This window comes from Neoarius graeffei, chromosome 4 (assembly GCF_027579695.1).
Source record: "Neoarius graeffei isolate fNeoGra1 chromosome 4, fNeoGra1.pri, whole genome shotgun sequence".
In the NCBI taxonomy this organism is placed as follows: domain Eukaryota; kingdom Metazoa; phylum Chordata; class Actinopteri; order Siluriformes; family Ariidae; genus Neoarius; species Neoarius graeffei.
In genome coordinates, this window is record NC_083572.1 from 109,816,687 (window position 1) to 109,839,512 (window position 22,826).

The window sequence follows — 22,826 nt, forward strand, 5'->3', positions numbered from 1 at the left end:
TTCCTGTAGAGAAACGGGAACTCCTCCCGGCCGCCGCCTGCCTGCCTGCGCGTTACTGCAGAGGCGGAAAGGCAGGATTTCATCGCGTTTTACAGCAAAGTTTTATTGTAAATAAAACACCGAGGCCACAGGGGATAATATTAACTCCAGTCAAGCCTTCTGTCTTCGCTGTGACTTCGGCAAATGGAGATTTAATCACCGGGACCTGATCGCTGCTTCCCTGGGAATTTTTCAGGGTGGGTATGTGATTATCACACTTGTTTTAGCAGCTAAAAAAGTTTTGCTAGCTCGACTTTGGGTGTGTTGTCTTTTGTCTTTAGCAAAACTTTCTTCTTTTTTCGAGTTTTGAGTCAGAAAGACGTCTAATTTCATGTTTCTGGTGATAAAAAGGACAGTATTTGAGTTTAAAACACTTTTGTGTGTGTGTTTGTGGAGCTCAGAGCTAATGCTAGGCCTCTGTGAGGAAATCCACAAATTCCACACTGCTTTTAAGCTAAAATACAGAAAAACAGCTTTTTTTTCTACTGTTAACTTTATTAAAAGTATGTTTTAGGATCATTTTATGTCCCATGTGTGTGTTTACTAACCACAAACTGCTTTTAAAGCACTATAATTAGAAAAATACTCAGTTTCTGAGGTGGTTTGCTTATTTTCTGAGGTAAAGTTCTGAATAAACAACATAGATTTCAGTCAAAACTTCACAAATCAGTGTCAAACAAATCCAGAGTTTAGAAAAACAAAACAAAAAGTAATTCCTGGACTTCCTAAACTGGATTTTGCTCTTTAGGATGAGCTGCTGGTCAGAATTATTAATCAGAAATCAAATAAAAATCTTTGAAAGAAATGAAAAACATACAATAATTATTTGTAAAGTGTAGATTATTTTCCTCCAAAAGCTGGAGTGTTTTATTCCTCTTGTACCTCAGCAAGAGTTTGTGTTCTCACTTGCGTTATGGAGCACTTGCATGTGACGTCACAGCCGATCCAGATTGTGACAGACGCCATCTTGTCGGTCAAACGCCATATTCCGCCTTCTACTTTTACTTCTACCTTTTCTTCTGGAAAACCCTACTATATACAATTCTACTACAACGGCTGCGGCTACAAGCTCTCCCTACCTGTGCACGTTTTTTATGTTTTTTGTGTGTATTTTTGCTTGTTGTTCGTCTGTACCGGACTTCAATATCCACTACAACCGTATGGACTTACTGGACATTGGTTTCCAGCAGAAAATGACAGTTTGTAGCGATTTCCATCGCATGCACAACATTCCGGACGAGAAAAAAAAAACATTCCGGACGAGATAGCGAGACCAGCGGGGTCTCTGTGGATTGTTATCGGAAGCAAAGCGAAGGAAGCGGCGCCGGGAGCAGAAGCAAAAGCGAGGCTGCAGGCAGAGCCGGCCTGTTGACTAAGCTCAGAAAACAACTACTCAAATCTCCACTGCCAAGCCTCTACCTCTCCAACGCCAGATCCATGTAAACAAGACGGACGATTTGGAATTACAACTGGAATTACCTTATTCTATTCTATAATCGGCTGGTCAGTGCTATACTCAATACTTAAGTGACTTACCCATCCAATGAGGATTCTTGTTTACAAGATGCCACATCTGAGTCGCTGACAAATCCTGAATTTCTGTAAAGATAACTGTCCAGAGATTTATAGGCACGCAGTGCTTCACCACTGAACAGCGAGGGAAAGTTATTGAGGTAATTATACACGTCCGGGTATTCCGCTGACAGTTCAAAATCCGGTCGTGAAAACTCCGTCCGGTAAGCCATAAGGGTCACAAATCTGTAGATCGTTTATTTTAGACATATATCTAGTTATCTGTTCATTAGAAAAATGAGCAGTGTAGTCCGTCGGTTGAAATTGATCCATTCTGTACACGAGTGCAGCAGTATTCAGCAGTGTTTTTGACCGACAAGATGGCGGTTGTGTACTTTCCGGTCACGTGACTGCAAGATCTCTATAGCAGCTGTAAACAGTCGTTCCTTCACCAGTGTGGATTTATTCTCTCTCACGAGATAAAACTCGTCCATCCTAAAGACTTCGTTACATCTCCGACACTGACGTGTCGATAAACGTTACACAAACGGCTCCTTACTTAAAGACAGTGTCACCATATTAACCATGTTATGGTATTTATAAAGCACCATGCCTACCATATAGTCCCATATGTGACGTCACAGCTGATCCAGATTGTAAACAGACGCCATCTTGTCGGTCAAACGCCATATTTCCGCCATTGCAATTTACCGACACTGACTTTCGTTGTTTTTCGCCCAAATCTGCAAATATTACCGTGCCGCAATGCCGGAGAGTTGTATGGCATATAAATGCCACAACAGGAGAGGTCAGAAATCGGAAAGAAAGTTTCATAGGCTGCCACAGGACCCTGACAGGCGTGCAAAATGGATTGCTGCTATCAGCCGGGTCGATCCAAACAACAACAAGGCATGGGTACCGACTGGAAAGAACGATCACTGGCGCCTGTGCAGTGACCATTTCATCTCAGGTTCGCCATGTATTTATTCCAGTATATCCATGTGGTATCAGTACTAGTACTCAATACTTAAGTGACTTACCCGTCCAATGAGGATTGTTATTTTCTTGTTTACAAGATGCCACATCTGAGGGGGGCTGACAAATCCTGAATTTCTGTAAAGATAACTGTCCAGAGATTTATAAGCATGCAGTGCTTCACCACTGAACAGCGAGGGAAAGTTAATGAGGTAATTATACACATCTGGGTATTCCACCTCTGGCAGTTCAATATCCACTGACACGGTCGTGAAAACTACGTCCGGTAATCGATAAGGGTCACTAATTTGTAGGTCGTTTATTTTAGACATATATCTAGTTATCTGTTCATTAGAAAAATGAGCCGTGTAGTCCGTCGGTTGAAATTGATCCATTTTGTACACGAGTGCAACAATATTCAGCTGTGTTGTTGACCGACAAGATGGCAGCTGTTTACATTCCAGCCGGGATTCGGTCACGTGACTGCAAGAGGTCTATACATCCCTGTTTAATGATATGTTGCTATGGAAACAGTCTTCAAGCAATTGCTTTCGACACCTTTGGACCAATCAGAATCCAGGATTTGTCACAGCTTTGGCGTAAAGTGTGGTGAAATTTGGCAAATGGTAGCCGTATCAATGTGTCAAAGATTGTTGGTTCAAAGAATCATCTTAGAATTCGTAGTGAATCAACGGAGTTGAGTCCACGAGACTCAAACGTGGCAGTTTTTCCTCATCATTTTGACTTGAAACTGTAAAAGTGATGTCATTAGCTAGCCTGGGCCCGCCCATCCTAAGCGTGACGCAACACGAGGGCCTGTTGCGAGCTTAGTCTGGCCAGGCAAGCTATCTACAGCTCTTCCAAGCTCCCAAAAAATCGGGAACCAGTCAACTTTGAGCATCTCCAACGGCCCTGGGTAGAGGCGTGTTCAAGGCAGTGACGTAGTAGAACTGCGACCGGAAGCCATAGATTGTTTACAGAATCTATGCCAGAAGCGCTTCATTCACATCACGAACATGGAGCAGCGGCAAGCCTTTAACACAGCGGTAGATGCTGTATTGAAAGCATTCAACGGGAAGTTCTCATTGAAAACGGAGCAAAGAGCAGCCCTGGAGGTATTTATTGAAAGGAAGGATGTTTTCGCCTTGCTCCCGACCGGCTTCGGTAAGAGTTTAATCTACCAGTTAGCCGCGTCGCGTCACATACGTCAGAGGAAAGAGTGATGTGATTGGTTTAAGCTTCGTCACAGCCTTTTCTGGCTTTGACCAGTAGCAAACTGAGGCATTTCAGGGAGGCGGGTCAACCACGCGCTCTGGGAAACAGTTGGGCTTAATATCTTGGCCAGACCAATTGCTCGGAGAGCTTTGAAGTCGCGTTAGCCAGACTAGTCATTAGCTGTAACCTCCAAGATTTATTTTGGATTGTGTCCGTAAATATTTCCGTCCTTTCAATATCGCGTAACGTTTTTCCAGTTTTAGGTAGCAGGAATTCTTTCGTGGTGTATTTTGTAGCCTGATTGTTAACCTGTTGACGTGGTCGCGATTTATTCCAGATGATTTTGTTCGGAGGATTATGAGAACAAGCAAGCAGAGGGGAGGGGGGAAAAGTGTCGTATGGATGCAGATTCAGGACGTTTGCGTCAAACCGTAGTGTGTTGGTTTTTTTTTTCCTTTTCTCTTTCTGATACGGTTCGTTAGAAAGTGATCCGAGCGCCTGAGAGGAGTCCGAGAGAATAAAATTGGCCATACTCTCAAGGAAGGAGGAATGGGGGAGGGCAGAAAGGTGGCTTGTGTGTGTGTGTGGAGTTTCCTCTGTAAGTTACAGCGACACCGGCCAGTCGTATACGTCTGTTCACTCGTGTATGGAAGAGGCCGAATAGCGCTTTAATCCGAGTGTGTGACTCCGCCCCGACACCAGCAGCAGTTTAAAAAGATGCATTCAGAAGTTTTAAAGTGGGGAAGAAAAATAGTGTGAAAATAAACGGGATTTGATACACAACATGAATATTTCCTCATGTCTCCATGTTCTGTGTAATCAGGTGATTTTTGTTATGTTTTGATGAGAGAGCTTCTTTGTTTGCTTCCCCCCTTTTTTTTTGACTGAGGATGACTCTTTCAGCTCTTTAACTTTATTCAACTTCATTTACTTTGTCATTTATTCATTCAATTCCGAATCAAAGTACGTGTTTTGGTCCGATTCGGACTCTTTTTCGCACCAAGAGGTGCGAATACGCGCTTCTCAAAATGAGCTCGACACATTTCACATGACTATATCTGTTTAAAAAAAGTTCTAAGAAACAGGAAGTGTCTGTGTTTGCTGTGATGTGATTGGACGATGAGGACGCTTTATTTGATCGTTTGCAGTATTCAGGGCGTTCGTGTTGAACTCGGTCACTTTTGCGTCCCAGGCGACTTATGAGACAAGATTAGATTTCAACACACTTTGACATGAAGTCGCTAAACATCATGTAATCAGGGCTTGTTTGTTTTTGAGATGTTGCACAAACCCAGAGTGTAACGATTTTTGTATGCAGTCCACAAAAATACTCCCGTCTATAAGGTGACTCATTTTAGATTTTTCGGATCACGGATCCGCTGACGGCAGTTAAATGCTACCGCTAGAAAAATAAAAAGTCTGTACGTATTTTTTATTTTTATTTTAACCGCCGAAATGTACAAAAAGAAATGTAAAAAAAAAAAGTCACATTTTTCTTGTAACAGCACTGTATGGAGCACTTGCATGTGACGTCACAGCCGATCCAGATTGTGACAGACGCCATCGTGTCGGTCAAACGCCATATTCCGCCTTCTACTTCTGGTTCTACTTCTGCTTTTACTTCTACCTTTTCTTCTGGAAAACCCTACTATATACAATTCTACTACAACGGCTGCGGCTACAAGCTCTCCCTACCTGTGCACGTTTTTTATGTTTTTTGTGTGTATTTTTGTGTGTTGTTCGTCTGTACCGGACTTCAATATCCACTACAACCGTATGGACTTACTGGACATTGGTTTCCAGCAGAAAATGACAGTTTGTAGCGATTTCCATCGCATGCACAACATTCCGGACGAGAAGAAAAAAAAAAACATTCCGGACGAGATAGCGAGACCAGCGGGGTCTCCGTGGATTGTTATCGGAAGCAAAGCGAAGGAGGCGGCGCCGGGAGCAGAAGCAAAAGCGAGGCTGCAGAGCCGGCCTGTTGACTAAGCTCAGAAAACAACCACTCAAATCTCCACTGCCAAGCCTCTACCTCTCCAACGCCAGATCCATGTAAACAAGACGGACGATTTGGAATTACAGCTGGAATTACCTTATTCTATTCTATAATCGGCTGGTCAGTGCTATACTCAATACTTAAGTGACTTACCCATCCAATGAGGATTCTTGTTTACAAGATGCCACATCTGAGTCGCTGACAAATCCTGAATTTCTGTAAAGATAACTGTCCAGAGATTTATAAGCACACAGTGCTTCACCACTGAACAGCGAAGGAAAGTTAATGAGGTAATTATACACGTCCGGGTATTCCGCTGGCAGTTCAAAATCCGGTCGTGAAAACTCTGTCCGGTAAGCCATAAGGGTCACAAATCTGTAGATCGTTTATTTTAGACATGTATCTAGTATTCTGTTCATTAGAAAAATGAGTCGTGTAGTCCGTCGGTTGAAATTGATCCATTCTGTACACGAGTGCAGCAGTATTCAGCGGTGTTTTTTCCGACAAGATGGCGGTTGTGTACTTTCCAGTCACGTGACTGCAAGATCTCTATCCCTGGTACTAGGTCATATTTCTTTAAGTAAAAAGTATTAGAATCGCAAATACAAACGACAGTGTGTGTTGCATATATCCACTTCAGCCGAGTCCGAAAACGAAACTATTTACGACATTGAGTATTCACTTGAATGTTTTTGTGGTATTTACGACCGTGTCAACCTCGTGCTGACCATGGCTGACGCTGACAGCATGGATTCCGAGCTATCGCCTTAACTGTACGTCAGCATAAAGTGTGGTAAAAAAAAAGTCTTTTCACTGTCTCACTAACCAAAACGTGGGCGATTTCGTCTCTCAAGCATTGAAAGTAAACAATGAAAAGATCAAAACGATCTTTGGTTCTCAGAAACAAGGTGATGTAACGAGCACGATGCCGAATATGCCTGCCATAACGTTAGTTCGCGATTTTGGCTGCAAGTATCTGACTGTGGAATTAGAAGAGGACGGTGCCGCAGAGAGTCCTATCGAATCAAGTAGCACGAACGTATCAGCCTTCGATGTGCTCATGAGAGCTCAACGGTCATATGACCACATACCTTCAGAGAAGTAAGTACTGGAATGCTTGTCCGTGTTATAAACTTATACACAAGAACACACACACACATTTTATATATATATATGTGTGTGTGTGTGTATAAAGTGTGTCTCTTGAATTTAAATTATTTTATCATCTTAATCCGATATTGAAATTTTGCCATGCAAAAAAAAAAATTGGCCAAGGACACTTTTTTTTATTTCGACCGACATCATTAAAAATATGTTGAAAAAATCTGTGAACCTAAAGATTAAAAATAGGTGGCCTAAAATAAGACCTTCATCACTGTAGGCCTGAGAGCTGTGTGTGTGCGCGCGCTTTTTTTTTTTTTTTCTGGTGAGTATTTTCTTTTAGCTCCACTCCCTCTTCAGGAAATGTTTTAAATATGTTTGGTGTTAAATCCATGGAGACCAAACCGGAAATGTACGAAGCCACAGAGCTGTGACCGTGTTGGTGTCTCTGCTCATGAACGTGTTGCATCGGAGTGTGTGTTAAAGAGCTCGATGCACGTGTGGGAGAGATGTGTGAAAATTCTGCAAACTGGAGGAAATTGTTTCGAAGTGTGTGTGTTTTTTTTCAGTGTAAACAGCCTGCGAGAAGCGTCTGATCTGGTGTGACGCCCAGCGGAAATTCAGATTGAACTGATTTCAGTGGAGTTAGAGTTTGGTGTTTGTTATTTGTGTCTTTGGTGATGTTTAAGGATGTTTATGTTCCGGCGTCAGGGGCGTACACAGTCTTACTCCTGCCATCTTGCTTTCATTTTCACTACTGCTCCAGTCACAGAGTCAGTCTACACACTCACTGGCCACTTTATTAGGAACACAGTTCTCTTGCAGATACAAATCAAGAGCTTCAGTTAATGATCAGAATGTTCACAGATCAGAATGAGAGAAACTGTGATCTCAAAGTGAAGTGTGACTTTCTTTCACTGTGGTATGGGTGCTGGTTTGAGCCAGATGGACTTTTTTTTTTGAGTATTTCAGAAACTGCTGATCTGGGGTTTTCTCACACAGCAGTCTCTACACAGAATGGTGCGAAAAAACATTTCATCAAGCGAGTGAACAACAGTTCTGTGGGTGGAAACAAAACACTCCTTGTTGATAAGAGGTCAGAGGAAAATGGACAGCTTCAAGGTGGTTTGAGCTTTTTAAAAAAATTTTTTTAGGATATAATAACTCATATAATCACTCTTTACAACCGTGGTGAGCAGAAAAGCATCTCAGCATGCAACAGAAAACAGAACAACACATTGGGTTCCAGTCCTGCAGCCAAGAACAGGAATCTTAGAACCAACTAGACTGCATTTCTGCAGAGAAAATGCAAAGTGTGCTTGCTGAGCTGTAGCAGAACAGCTAGCATGCTAACATGCTAACAGCTAGCATACTAGAGTGGAGGAGCTCCTTATGACATCACTCCAAAGTTCTACCCATTCATTTCAATGGCACAGAATTTTGCCGAAAAACGGGAATACCGAACGAACGACAAGGGATAGTGCAACCATTTTAACAAGCACGCCATTCCAGATCGGGCCCTACGTTTCAGCGATGGAGCGGTGTGTCTATCTCGAAAGCCCTAGGAGCAGTAGTGGATCCAAAAAACGGGTGAAACGGAATAATAATAATAAAAATAAAACTTAAGAAGAACAATAGTGTGCTTTTGCAAGCACACTAACGAAGAACAAGTTCCTATTAAAGTGTCCGGTGAGTGTTTACACAAGGCTGTGGTTTAAGATTAAACCACATATATGATGAAGATCCACTGGTGGTAGACCTGTGATTGAACAATACTCAGTATGTTCACACACAGTAATATTCCACCGTTATTCCCAGTGTGACACTCTTCGGGATTTGGTACAGGTCGTGTAAACAGCAGATTGTGAATTTGGGATTTTCTGATTAACGTGTCGCTCCAGGCTTGGTCACTGGGGATAAAATTAGCTCATGTTTGAAGTCTTTAATCCTCTGTAAAGCTGCTTTGTGACTGTCTGTCTATTTTTAAAAGCGCTATAAAAATAAACTTTACTTAAATATCACGCCTGCTCATAAACACTGTTCCTGCACCGAGATCTGTCTGCCACCGTCTGTCCTGATCCCCAGATCTTCAGCCCAGCCACATATGAAAAGTCGCACTCCTCCGTGCTCTTCCAGGTCTCCATCTATGTAGAACGATGTCTGCAGCACCAGGGAGTTTGAGGTGTCGGGGAACTCAACGGATGGATAATTTTACAACTCGTAGAAAAAAAAAAATCCTCCTTTGTTAGCGTGTAATCCCATTGAGTGGGTTCTATATCCACTTCTTGGTTTTAATAACTTGCTTGTTTTGCTGAACACAAACATGGCAATAAGTTCTTGTGTTAATGGACTTGGGGTGGGTATTGCCAAGGACCTCACGATACGATATGCATCACGATACTTGAGTCACGATATGATATTGCAATATCAAAATTTTGCGATATATTGCGATATTCTACATAGTTCACTGAAAAATGTAAAATGCATTATGCATTTTAAAATCCGAGTTGTATGTACATCAGATGATAGTGATAATTCATGGGACAAACTGAGCCAAAACAATGTAATTCAAATTATCCATGCCATTTTATTGTAACTATACAAGTGCAAGTTACAACATATTTGCAGGAACAACACACTGTCTGGAACACATTGAAAAGTGCAGTGTGCATCTTATGCCCTTTTTCCACCAAAGCAGTTCCAGGGCTGGTTCGGGGCCAGTGCTTAGTTTGGAACCGGGTTTTCTGTTTCCACTGACAAAGAACTGGCTCTGGGGCCAGAAAAACCGGTTCCAGGCTAGCACCAACTCTCTGCTGGGCCAAAGGAAAGAACCGCTTACGTCAGCGGGGGGGTGGAGTTGTTAAGACCAACAACAATAACAAGACCGCGAAAGATCGCCATTTTTAAGCAGCGAGAAGCAGCAGCTGTACAAACGCGAAGTCATCTGTTATTATTATTGTTGTTGTTGTTGCTGCTTCTGCTTCCGTGTTGTTTTTGCTTTGATATTCGCGCCAAGGTTTATGTAAATGTAGCGCCGTAACTGACGTATACAGCGACGTAATGACGTGGCTCCGCTTAGCACCGCGAGCGATGGAAAAGCAAACTGGTTCTCAGCTGGCTCGCAAGTTGAACGAGTTGTGAACCAGCACCAGCACTGGCCCCGAACCAACCCTGGAACTGATTTGGTGGAAAAGGGGTATGTGTCTCCCTGAACACAATCCTGAAACAAAGTGCAGTGTGGGTCAGTGTCCACACACTGAAACTGAATTGAAACCTCAGTGAATCATGTTTCTTCTGAACTTAGAGTAAATACTCAAAATAAAATGCAGTGTCTCTCACACACACTAAAACTGAAAATGCAAAATAAAGTGCAGCTTCTTGCCTTTGGCCTTAAATTACAAAATTAAGTTCACAGTTACAGTAAGTCACACATCACTGAAGTAGACGGGAGGACTTTGGCGCTGTCCAGTATAGTTTGCTTCGGGTCAGGTTTCGGTGGCTCCAGCTGAGCTAATATGTCGGGGTGGTGTCGTGCTAAGTAAGTTCGCAAGTTTGCTGTGTTACCTGAATATCTAATTGGAGCAAAACAGGTTTTGCAAAGTGCGTACTCTTTGTCCAGCTCACTGTTTTTTTTTTTTTTTTCCTCCTTTCCTTTGGAATCCAAAGTGCCTCCAAACATCTGCCTTAAAGTTCGGCGGCGTCTCTAGGTTTACGTTAACAGCCATGCTTGCTTGTATTTTTTCCTCACTGCAACCGCCGGGGGAAAAAAGAGAAGACGAAGAGTGCCTTGCAGTGAGCAGAGGTGCGGAAGTCGTAATTACTGGATTTACAACCTATCTGAAACATGACTTATTATTTGAAAAAATATCGATATTCAAATTTTGAGTATCGATATTGAATCAGAAGACAAAGTATCGCGATATATCGCCGTATCGATATTTTTGCCCACCCCTATAATGGACCAGACTCCACTTTTGGATCCCTTTTGGCTGAGAATGACCTGCATGCAGGGTTTGGCTTCTGGCACATCCGTACAGTTTTAAATACAGCGCCTACAATTAAACAGTTTGTTTATCTTTAATTCCTGGGCTTCTCTCTGTAACAGGGAGTGATGTCACATCCCATTATTACACTTTACAGTAGATTATTAGATTCTAATAGAATAGATGAGCCAAAATAATTGGGGATCTGTTTTAACGGGCCTCGACTCGGTACAAGTATGAATAGGTGGAGCTTAAAGTAGAAAAGGTTGAGAACCCCTGCTTTTAAATATTTAAAATGGATTTTAATATCTTTTTGTTTATTTCTTTGGATTTTGTGTGTCCGCATAAAAATGCGCGGTCAGTGACAGGATGAAAGTGTTGCTGTAATAATAATAAAAACGGTGTAATATTTTATTATAATCTATTTTCCTGATGCTGGCGTGAATCTGACCATTTTGCTGGAAAATCTTGAAAGGTAAAATCAGCCTTTTTATTTTATAAGGGTAAGTAGGAGTGACCATGTTCATGAAGCTCCGCCCCCAGGATCTGCAGTGGCGTGTGGAGTAGAATACTGTCTACATAGTGATTTGTGTTCGGACGCTCCGCCTGTCAAACAAGCGTTCCGGACCAGAAGTCTGTTTTCCAAATGAGATTTCTCAGTAATTGTATACAGATCTTATTAATGGCATGTTTTTTTTTTCTTCTTATCATGGTCTTGGTTATTTGTACAGGTCAGGAATAAATAAATCACCCGTTGCACTTTAATAGGTTTGTATTGAATGCATGCAGTAAAATAAAATGCATCTGCTGCGACATGGCCTGCGTGACCCGGCCTGCAGAGACTGGACAGATTACTGCTGGCTACCAGACTTCCTTTTTTTCTCTCTTTTTCTCTCTCACTTTCTTTTGCTTTCTCTCTCTCTCCCCCCTTTCTCTCTTTCTCGCGGTTAGGTTAATATGGGACGGCCTTGAGCGAGGCACTGAACTCCCGACTGCTCCCCGGGCGCTGTTAGCATGGCTGCCCACTGCTCTGGGGTGTGCGTGCGCTCATTGCGCGTGTGCACGAGTGTGTTCACTGCTTCAGATGGGTTAAATGTAGAGAGGAATTCCACAAGTGTGTGATGAATAAAGTTGCACTTTGTTTCCCTTTCTTTCTCTCTCTCTCCCCCTCTTTCTCTCTCTCTCGCTCTGTCTTTCTTTCTCTTGCTCTGTCTCTCTCTTTTGCTCTCTCTCTTGCTCTCTTTCCCCCCTCGCTCTTTCTCTCTTGCTCCCTTGCTCCCTCTCTTTCTCCCTCTTGCGCTCTCTCTCTCCCTCTCTTGCTTTCTTTTGCTCCCTCTCTTGCTCTGTCTTTCTCTCTTTCTTTCGCTCTCTCTTGCTCCCTCTGTCTCCCTCTCTTTCTCTTGCTTTCTTTCTCTCGTTCCCTCTCCCCTCTCTCTTTTTCTCTATCTTGCTCTATCTTTTTTCTCTCTCTCTCCTTCCCTCTCCCCCTCTCTTGCTCTGTCTGTTTCTCTTTCTTTCTTGCTTGCTTTCTTTTACTCTTTCTCTCTCTTGCTCCCCCCCCCCCGAAGTTAAACTGCAAAGTAAAGCCTAAAGTTGTGAGATTAGACTCTTGACACTGAAACATCTTTGATTTGGAAATAACTGTCAGACGTAAACATTTGATTTAAATTGTACGTATTTTATTCAAAAATTTGTCATTCTACATGAGAGAGTGTCATTCGTTACAGTTTGAGCCGAGGTGGTTTTTATTTTGAGGAACAAAACCGAAGAGCTGCTTCCTTTTCTTTTTTCACTCTGATGGATGTTTTTTTCCTCTCTCTGTTTCCAGAATTAATCACCCACAATGACTCATGTCTTCCAGCGTCCACTGAAACATGCGACTTGTATAGCATTAAAAAAAAAAAAATTGAGGTTCTACACACAATGAGGCGTGATGTTGATCCCGCCTCCCAACCCTTTTTCTAAAATGTTTTGGGTTTGTCGTACAGTCTGAAAGCTATTCTTAGCCTCAAACGAGGAAGTGAGTTAGTTTCAGGGGTGGACGCCGGTCGTGAATGAAAAAGCCCGTGTAGCTGTGTGACAGCGCTGGAGATTTCAGAGTGTTGCCTGAGGGTAAAAGAATGATAACGATCTCTACACCCGGTGATTACTGTAACGCGATGCGAAACAGTCAGCTCCACCCAGGCTTAGCTCAGGAGGTGCTGATTAATTCTCTAGAACGGCAGCTCTGATCGTAGTGCAGGTTTATTTGGCTATTAATGCGCTCGTTGGAATACTGATCATTGTTTCTAGAGCAACAGCTTATTCACAGGGATGTGTACAGCGTGTTTTTAACATCTGTGGAAGGAGTCTCCAGTTTTAGTGCTGTTAATGTTACGAAAGGGGAAAAAAGAAGCGCTGGTGAGACTTATAGCTCTTATAACGCGAGCGAGAACAGGAACTAACTTTTTTTTTTTTTTTTTTTTTGAACATTTAAATGTAACTGGAAATGGATAAAAAGTATGACACTTCAACAATTTTCATTTCTTAAGAAGTGTAAGAGGAATAAAGCACTTCAGATGGTGCTGTTAGAGGAAAATAATCAACATCGCAGTGGTAACAATGACTCCTCTTCATCATGCCACCCTGTCGTTGATTATATTCTTTTAACAGCACAACATAGGTGTTTTGCAGATGTTCCACGACCTTAAATGCAGCTGTAAATGTTAAAATTTGACGTGGTGTTCTTTAATAATAAAGTTGTAATTGTTGGGAGATTGGTTTAGAGCCACCTCAAATCACCAGATTTCAGAAAATGTTCCTGACTGACAGGGCATTAAGCCCTGCCCGATTGCCCGGGGCAAGTGAAACATGCATTCGGGTAAGTGGGATATGTCCCTGACGCACCCAACCGGGCAAGTTGGAATGAGCATATATTACGAACTAGTGCCACAAAAATTAGGCTCTTTGATCTTTTATTTCAGTTCCTAAAAGCGTCCTTCACTACGTATTCTCCATTATGTATTGGCTGTTTTCTTAGTCTCGGTTTCGTTTACTGCTTTGCGAGTTATTTTATATCCCTGCGCTGGTGTAGTATGGTACGCGTGCTGTTTACAGACCCCTTGTGCATGACATCACACATCACATGATAATTACAGCTGGGGTCAGACGGACACCGTCTTTCATGCGAGCAGCTTAATCTGTCTTCATTATGGTTAATTTTTGTGTTTTCGCTTCTTCAAACAGAGAAATAGGTAAAAGGCATGACCGTCTCCCTGCTATCAAGAAAAACGTTAATAAATAGAAGCAAATGCTTCAAGAGCAACGAGGAAATGAGCGATTAAAGAGAATACGAGGAGAGAAGCTCAGCCTGAAAACCCCAGAGAAATTCACGACTGTATTTTTAAAATATATTTTACAAAAACAAAGTCGGAAGTGAGGATGGAAGAGTTTGGTTAAGAATCTCGTTTTAATTTTTTTTCTGCTCACATTTGAGTTAGCGCCTTCATGAAAGTGTTTGATTTTTTCAAAGTTGAAGCCGTTTCCTTAAAACACCCACAACCTAAACGCTAAACAACAATTATCAACTCAAACATTATCCTGTCTGTCATGACACAGCGCGGTTTTTTTTTTAAACCTAGAGGTGGATGATGTAACAAAAAAAAACTGATATATATAAATATTCTCAAACACGGTACTGTTCAAAAGTCTTGGCACCCTATTGTTTTCTTCATACAAACTTTGTTATAGATTTCTATTTTATGATTCCTACGTTATCGAGTAATGAACCTGCAGTCTGAGAGAGTTCTACACAAACACGCTGAACTTTACAACAGCTGCGTGCTTGTGAAATGGAAATAAATCGACTAAGGTAGGAAAAACTATTTTGGATAAAATTGTTATTGTCCGTTAAAAGTATAAAGTAACCCTTACCTTACCTTGTACCTTGTCCAGGCCTTCACTCATCATCAGGTGACTGCTCTGCCTGCTCACGCTTTTTGCGTTCGTTCAGTGCGGTTAACAAGAGGTGACGCCATCTGTTGCGATCTAATGCTAGTCTCGCATCATCTGAGATGTTGCAATTATCACCAAAGAAGAGCTGGAGGTCTTGTTCTAAGATCTTCAACAGGGATAGCCTGGGACGCCCTACGCGTCGAGACCCATGAGTGGGCAACCAGTAGACGAGATGTAACGGGAACCTTTCACTCGGCATTCTAGCTACATGGCCGAAGTTGAGGAGACGTCGATGACTGACTGATGACGGTTGCTAGTGTGGAGCACTCAGTTCTTCTCCTTATCTCGCGGTTTGAAACATGGTCGTAAAATCGGACATTCAAAATCCTTCGTAAGCAGTTGTGATGGAATGCATCCAAGCGCTGTAGTTGTTGTTGTTTAAGGGCCCATGTTGCACAATCATAAAGCAGTATCGTGATTACTCCACACTCATAGATTGTAATTTTGGTGCTCAATGTGATCCCTCTATGCTTACATATATTATGATGGAACCAGTAACCAAACTTCAACTCAATGTGTGAGCTTCATTTTATGTTGCAAAGCCCTGTGACCATCTCTGATTTGTTTCATACTTTCACAAACTAATTATATTATTCCTAGTAAACACTGTACAGCATTTCAGCTTTACATCTTTGTTAGTTTTTGAGATATTGGGGCTTTAAAAATGGGGCGTGACACTGATTTTACTGTAAAAACAAGTGGCACAGAAAAAGATGCTCAGTTTAATGAGTCATTACTTTTGAACTATTCATGCTAGATGAATGAAATTTTCAGTTGTTCTTCGGTGCTAGATGTCTTTAACTACTATAAAAGAAGATCCACAGTTGCATATTTGTCAGTTTATAGCTTGCTGAAAACTGTAATTAAAAAAAAAAATCATTTGTGCTTTGGAGCAGTTTTGGCTCTCTGTATTTCCACATTGAAGCACATCAGATCTTTCAAATTTTGGTGTTTCTCACGTTGTGGTACTATTTTGATGACTAAGTATTTTTCTAAAAGACATACAATTTTCTGGCGGCACGGTGGTGTAGTGGTTAGCGCTGTCGCCTCACAGCAAGAAGGTCCTGGGTTCGAGCCCCGTGGCCGGCGAGGGCCTTTCTGTGTGGAGTTTGCATGTTCTCCCCGTGTCCGCGTGGGTTTCCTCCGGGTGCTCCGGTTTCCCCCACAGTCCAAAGACATGCAGGTTAGGTTAACTGGTGACTCTAAATTGAGCGTAGGTGTGAATGTGAGTGTGAATGGTTGTCTGTGTCTATGTGTCAGCCCTGTGATGACCTGGCGACTTGTCCAGGGTGTACCCCGCCTTTCGCCCGTAGTCAGCTGGGATAGGCTCCAGCTCGCCTGCGACCCTGTAGAAGGATAAAGCGGCTACAGATGATGAGATGAGATGAGATACAATTTTCTTATTTATGAGGCATTAAAAATGGAAAAAAAAACATTTCATGCCTATATTTCAAATGCATATTGCTCATGTATGACAAGGTTTACCATAAAAAGAATTATACTACTGGAAAGAGTACGTCTTCATTAATATATTCACAAAATATGAAGTTAGTTTCTTGAACCAAACTATTTATTAAAGTGAGATTTCATAAAGTTTCGATTTCATAAAATCAGTGAAATTTAGTTCTGTCTGAAATGTGGTGATTGTGATACATGTTTATTTCTGTAATATCTCATCAGGCCATTCTGTGGCTGGGAAGTTATTTAATTTGAGGGGATTAAAGCAAATAATGTGCATGAAATTGCTGGCTTCACGCAGTCAAGCAGACAGAGGAAGTTCGTGTGCGTATGCGCAGGTTTACCTTCTTCTTCTTTTGGGTTTTACGGCAGCTGGCATCCACAGTGTTGCATTACTGCCATGTACAGGTTTCCCTTTGAGCGTGCACTGACAGTTCCATCATTCTGTCGCTAAACGAACAGCTGATCACACCGAGGTGCTCGCTGAGCGCCCATATTTATTAGTTTGGTCCTGCGTTTCCTTTCCTTCGTATAGAACATAACGTCTTTTCTTCTCACTTTCTTTCCGTTACTGTAGTTGGTCTTTCACGTTTCATTCGCACACTCATGTCCTCCATTTTTCTCTCCTGTTTCAAATTTGTATCCCACAATGCCTTGTGCGAACGGGGAAAACCCACCACGTGATGCATGATGTAGTATCTTGAATCGGGTCATGGTGAAGCAGGAAAAAATAGCGGGGAATTTAGGGCCACGTGGAGATAAATTCATTAATTGCTCTATTTTTAAAAAACTAATAAAATTGGAAGCCTGTGATTTGAATTCAGTAGCTTTCGGTCACTAAACAAAAATAATTGGGTGTCGGGAAAATTCTTTTTATGACCTACACTTGAAAAATCTGAAAGGCCATCTACCTTTAAAGTGCATATCACAGGTAAATTCAGGAGCAAGATCAATGTAATTCTCCTATTTTATATTAGACTTTGGTCAAATATCTGTCACGTTTTGCATTCTCTGCTATTTTTTTACCTTGCGCAATACCAGAAAAATTCAGTTGAAATCAAGCCATTTGAGGCGAATTGGTCCGACTCTGAAAAAACTTGGCATTTGGATTTTCCGGCAAACACTGATTTTTGTGACGTCACCTACGGGACGCCTCCTTCTGAACCCTACGTCAGCGCTGGTTTGTTTATGAGAAAACGACCTGGTGGTTTTCTGCAAATTTCTTCAATGTTATCATGTAATTATTAAAGTGGTTAACAGATGTATCGTAGGAGGGTGTAGCAACACCAGTCTTGATGGGATTAGTACTCATCGTTTCCCAAAAGGCTGGACGATGAGAGAGAAATGGGAGCGCTTGGTCTACACAGGCTGTGCACTGAAACCGTGCAAAGCTCGCGCAGCCTGCTGGCGCTTCCGCAGGTGACGTCAGGATTCTGGCTCCAGACTCCCTTGGGATTTTTCCAGACACGTTTTATTTTATTTTTTTCTGCTGTAGACAGATGGCCTTGTGCAAAATTACCCTTCTGGATGAGTGTGTAAAGGGACATACTTTCATATAAAAAAAAAAAAAGGAAATTGGTCCAGAATATGCACTTTAAGGTTTCAAATACGCCACGTTTCATCACAAACAGAAATGTAAAATACAGAGCCACTGTACTTAAAATACAATCACTAAATTGTATCAGAGAACTAATATTTGTATTTTATGTCTAAATATTTAGCTTTATTCTGCAAGTTTTACCGTACCCAGTTGTCCGTAATTTAAACAAACTACAGTGTCAATAGAAGCAAAACTTCAAACATCAGCCACTGTATCTAGAGCAGTGTTTCCCAACCTTTCTTGAGCCACGGCACATATTTTACATTTGAAAAATCCCACTGCACACCACCAAACCAAAAAATAAATAAATAAATAAATAAATAATTTAAAAAAAAAAAAATATATATATATATACACACACACACACACACACACACACACACACACACACACACATATAAAGCCAATGGGGAGAATACCCCCCCCCCAGGAAAATTTTGAAAAATAAGGCTTTACAAACCACTTTTCCTGCAATCTGAGCTGTAGTAGATAAAAAAAATTGTCTTTTTTATATGTTTACATGAAAATGTTTCAAATCAATAGGAGTATTGTTTGAATTCAAAATAAAATCACATTCTACATTCAAGGGTATGGTTATAATTCATGATCAACAAAAATGACAAACTAAATTCACATTAAACTTAAGTTCTATTAATTATCAAAATGTTCATATATTAAATAAAATGTCTTAGGGTGACTGACCTTTTCTCCCCATGTCCTCATTAGTTGCATATGATTTCTTCAAGAAGTCTTTTGAAATATTTAAGTTTTCAAAACTGTCAGCATTAATTCAGATTTACTGACTATCTATGATATACATATTCAATGTATTAAATCGAACGAATGCTAAGTTTATGGGATAATGTCTGTGTACACTTTATACAGTTATTTATAGTTCACAGTCACTTCTCATTTTCATTTGATTATTTCGACAACTTCTTCAGCTTTTTGGCCAAAGACAAAAGCTTGTCAGTCCTCTCTTTTGTAAGAACTGTTATGATTGGCTGTCATGTTCTCGCCATCGATGTTTTGGCCAATTACATTGTAGATAACACGTATTCTACCGCGAGACTAAAGATGGCGAAAATGTAAACATGTAACATCGTCGTAGGAATGAATTACGCTTGAGTATCACGAAGGAACATACCCCAACCCCCCCTCGATAAATGAAGAAAAAATCTCAACGGATTTGGCATAAGATAAAAAGGTCAATTTTTACTCAGAAAAAGCGGAAATCCGCCGAAAAGCGGAAAACTCATCCCTGCTATCGCTATCACCGCTGTCACACCCGAAGCATTACTAATTCTATGAAGCACTTGCATGTGACGTCACAGCCGATCCAGAGTGTGACAGACGCCATCTTGTCGGTCAAACGCCATATTCCGCCTTCTACTTCTGGTTCTACTTTTGCTTTTACTTCTACCTTTTCTTCTGGAAAACCCTACTATATACAATTCTACTACAACGGCTGCGGCTACAAGCTCTCCCTACCTGTGCACGTTTTTTATGTTTTTTGTGTGTATTTTTGCGTGTTGTTCGTCTGTACCGGACTTCAATATCCACTACAACCGTATGGACTTACTGGACATTGGTTTCCAGCAGAAAATGACAGTTTGTAGTGATTTCCATCGCATGCACAACATTCCGGACGAGGAAAAAAAAAACATTTCGGACGAGATAGCGAGACCAGCGGGGTCTCCGTGGATTGTTATCGGAAGCAAAGCGAAGGAGGCAGTGCCGGGAGCGGAAGCAAAAGCGAGGCTGCAGAGCCGGCCTGTTGACTAAGCTCAGAAAACAGCCACTCAAATCTCCACTGCCAAGCCTCTACCTCTCCAACGCCAGATCCATGTAGACAAGACGGACGATTTGGAATTACAGCTGGAATTACCTTATTCTATTCTATAATCGGCTGGTCAGTGCTATTGAGGTATTTCACTCACGTGACCAAGTCATGTGATGCTGCCATTTTGGACGGCACGGCTCGAATCAGTTTGAATGTGAGGAAGGCGACAAACGAAAAACATAAAAGAAAAAGGAGCGAGATGCAGAAAACACCTTCACTATCCAGCGACGTAGGGCATTTACAGGGCGAGCAGAGGGAGAGGTATTTTCAAAAATTGAGGTTAGCAGGCTTAGAGAATGACGTTTACCTGCTTCCACCAGGATTGTTCACTGACGTACGGAAGTACACGAAGCCCTCGTCTTTACCTGACTTCGGCCCACATGATCTGTATACCTATGTCGTTAAAAACCCATCGCCATACACAGGTATTGATCTGAAAGCGTATAAGAGTTTGGATGCCTACAAATATTTTGTGTCAGGCTGGGTAACATGCCTACATCAGCGGGTCGTCCCTGTAGCCGGTGGTCGCCATCTTATTACAGCTAAGGTTTGTTCACATTTTCATTTACTTTCGGTCCTCAGGTTAAACAAAATGTTATTAAATGTCATTGAAATAACTTCTTAGTCTGTTGAGACATGGCCCGTTATAAATTTGCTGTTACCAGGCAATGACCAAGAACTGTATTATTAGGGTCGGTGTAGTTGTAGCAGTGTATTAGCAACTAGCTGTTAGCACTAGCTAATGTCAACAACATCGTAGCTGGTATGTTACTGTAGCAATGTTTACGTTCAGTCATTTGGATGACTGTTAAAACCTTTCAGTCTCAAGTTTTTCCTTTACTGGATTTACTAGTTTACTGAGCTAGCGCGCTCGGCCAAGCCGGGAGCCATCGCGCGCTCGCCGGCCAAGCCGGGAGCCATCGCGCGCTCGCCGGCCAAGCCGGGAGCCATCGCGCGCTCGCCGGCCAAGCCGGGAGCCATCGCGCGCTCGCCGGCCAAGCCGGGAGCCATCGCGCGCTCGCCGGCCAAGCCGGGAGCCATCGCGCGCTCGCCGGCCAAGCCGGGAGCCATCGCGCGCTCGCCGGCCAAGCCGGGAGCCATCGCGCGCTCGCCGGCCAAGCCGGGAGCCATCGCGCGCTCGCCGGCCAAGCCGGGAGCCATCGCGCGCTCGCCGGCCAAGCCGGGAGCCATCGCGCGCTCGCCGGCCAAGCCGGGAGCCATCGCGCGCTCGCCGGCCAAGCCGGGAGCCATCGCGCGCTCGCCGGCCAAGCCGGGAGCCATCGCGTGCTAGCTCAGTAAACTAGTAAATCCAGTAAAGGAAAAACTTGAGACTGAAAGGTTTTAACAGTCATCCAAATGACTGAACGTAAATATTGCTACAGTAACATACTAGCTACTGTTGTTGACATTAGCTAGCTTGCCGTCCAAAATGGTGGACACCGGGGCGTCACGTGACCCTGTGATGTCAGGTGAAATACCTCAATACTCAATACTTAAGTGACTTACCCATCCAATGAGGATTCTTGTTTACAAGATGCCACATCTGAGTCGCTGACAAATCCTGAATTTCTGTAGAGATAACTGTCCAGAGATTTATAGGCACGCAGTGCTTCACCACTGAACAGCGAGGGAAAGTTAATGAGGTAATTATACACGTCCGGGTATCAGCGCTCGAAACTAACGGTGTCCCGACGTCCCGGGGACCATAAAAAATGTCATCGGGACACAAAATTATCATATCTGGGGCAATCCCAGGACAATGGAAAAAAATAGATCTAGAAAAAAAGTTCTACATTAATATTATTTACAAAGCCGTAACACATACGTAGACATTCACCTAATTTGTCAATTTTAATTTTAAAACGTTAACAGCGAAAAATACATAGTAGCTACACTTTCGATGCACCTGCATCCGTAGGCTACAGAGCAGCGCATTCTGTTCTAGAATCTTCGGCCGGAGTCCGCATTATATGGACTTGGAATGGAATTGCTACCGCACACGCTACGCCGACTCTTGCCAGAACAAAAATGCTTAAGTGGTTGAAGCGGACCGACCGCGGGGAAGAAACTGAAAGCCCAGACATACTGTAACGTCTCCGGGACCTTCAGGATCCAAAGTGTCATCGCCTGGTCTGCAGGCAACGCTAGCAACTGAATGAACTTAATGAACACTGTTAGACACGTTATAAAATACAACAGGAATGATGTGGATGATATTGACGGAAGATACCGTTCAACAGAATAAGTGAGTTTTCTTGGTGTCTTTTTAGTTCAGAAAGTTTAGTCAGTCAGCAGCACAACTAGGCAAGGACCTGCCACTATGCTGATGTTGCTAACATTTGCACCCATGAAACGGCAGCGAAAGTTCATAAAAATGGATAACGGAAAGTTCATAAAAATGGATAACGGTAATGGTGAAAATTATAAGTTGGCCTTATAAGTGCCAACAGATATTCAAGGTATAAGTAGGTGAAATGAACATAAAAGGGGTCTTATTTTCAACTAAAGTGTACTGCAGATGTAGGGAGTTGAAACATTTTCTGAATGAGCTAGTTGGCCCCTTTAAATAAACGGGTATCTATTCATACAGCGAGATCGCCAAAGTTTAATAAACTGAAAATGCAATAACTGTAATTTTGAAGTAGATGATGTATAGGACATGTGTCGCTTGTGTCTTGTGACTTATTGTAAAAATGATATAAAGGGTTCAAAATCACATAGTTACAAATATAATAGTAACTTCATATGATAATATTAACCACTGGTTATTTCAGAGAGGAAAAAAATGGGGACACTATTGCTTCCATTCGGGACAATACAACACAGAATTCGGGACCACTGGGGGACACAAAGAAAAAAAGTTAATTTCGAGCCCTGCCGGGTATTCCGCTGACCGTTCAAAATCCGGTCGTGAAAACTCCGTCCGGTAAGCCATAAGGGTCACAAATCTGTAGATTGTTTATTTTAGACATATATCTAGTTATCTGTTCATTAGAAAAATGAGCCGTGTAGTCCGTCGGTTGAAATTGATCCATTCTGTACACGAGTGCAGCAGTATTCAACGGTGTTTTTGACCGACAAGATGGCAGTTGTGTACTTTCCGGTCAC

General features: G+C 42.2%; 1 protein-coding gene across 2 annotated transcripts in view; it reads left to right on the forward strand.

Annotated features, from left to right (window-relative positions):
- The window catches only part of cyfip1 (cytoplasmic FMR1 interacting protein 1), a 60,149-nt gene continuing 37,323 nt past the window's right edge, over positions 1–22,826 (forward strand). The window contains exon 1 of one of the 2 annotated variants that reach the window (XM_060920163.1): positions 1–240. The gene's annotated coding sequence lies outside the window, so the exon portion shown is untranslated. The remainder of the gene's footprint in view (positions 241–22,826) is intronic. The other variant, XM_060920162.1, reaches the window with a different exon arrangement.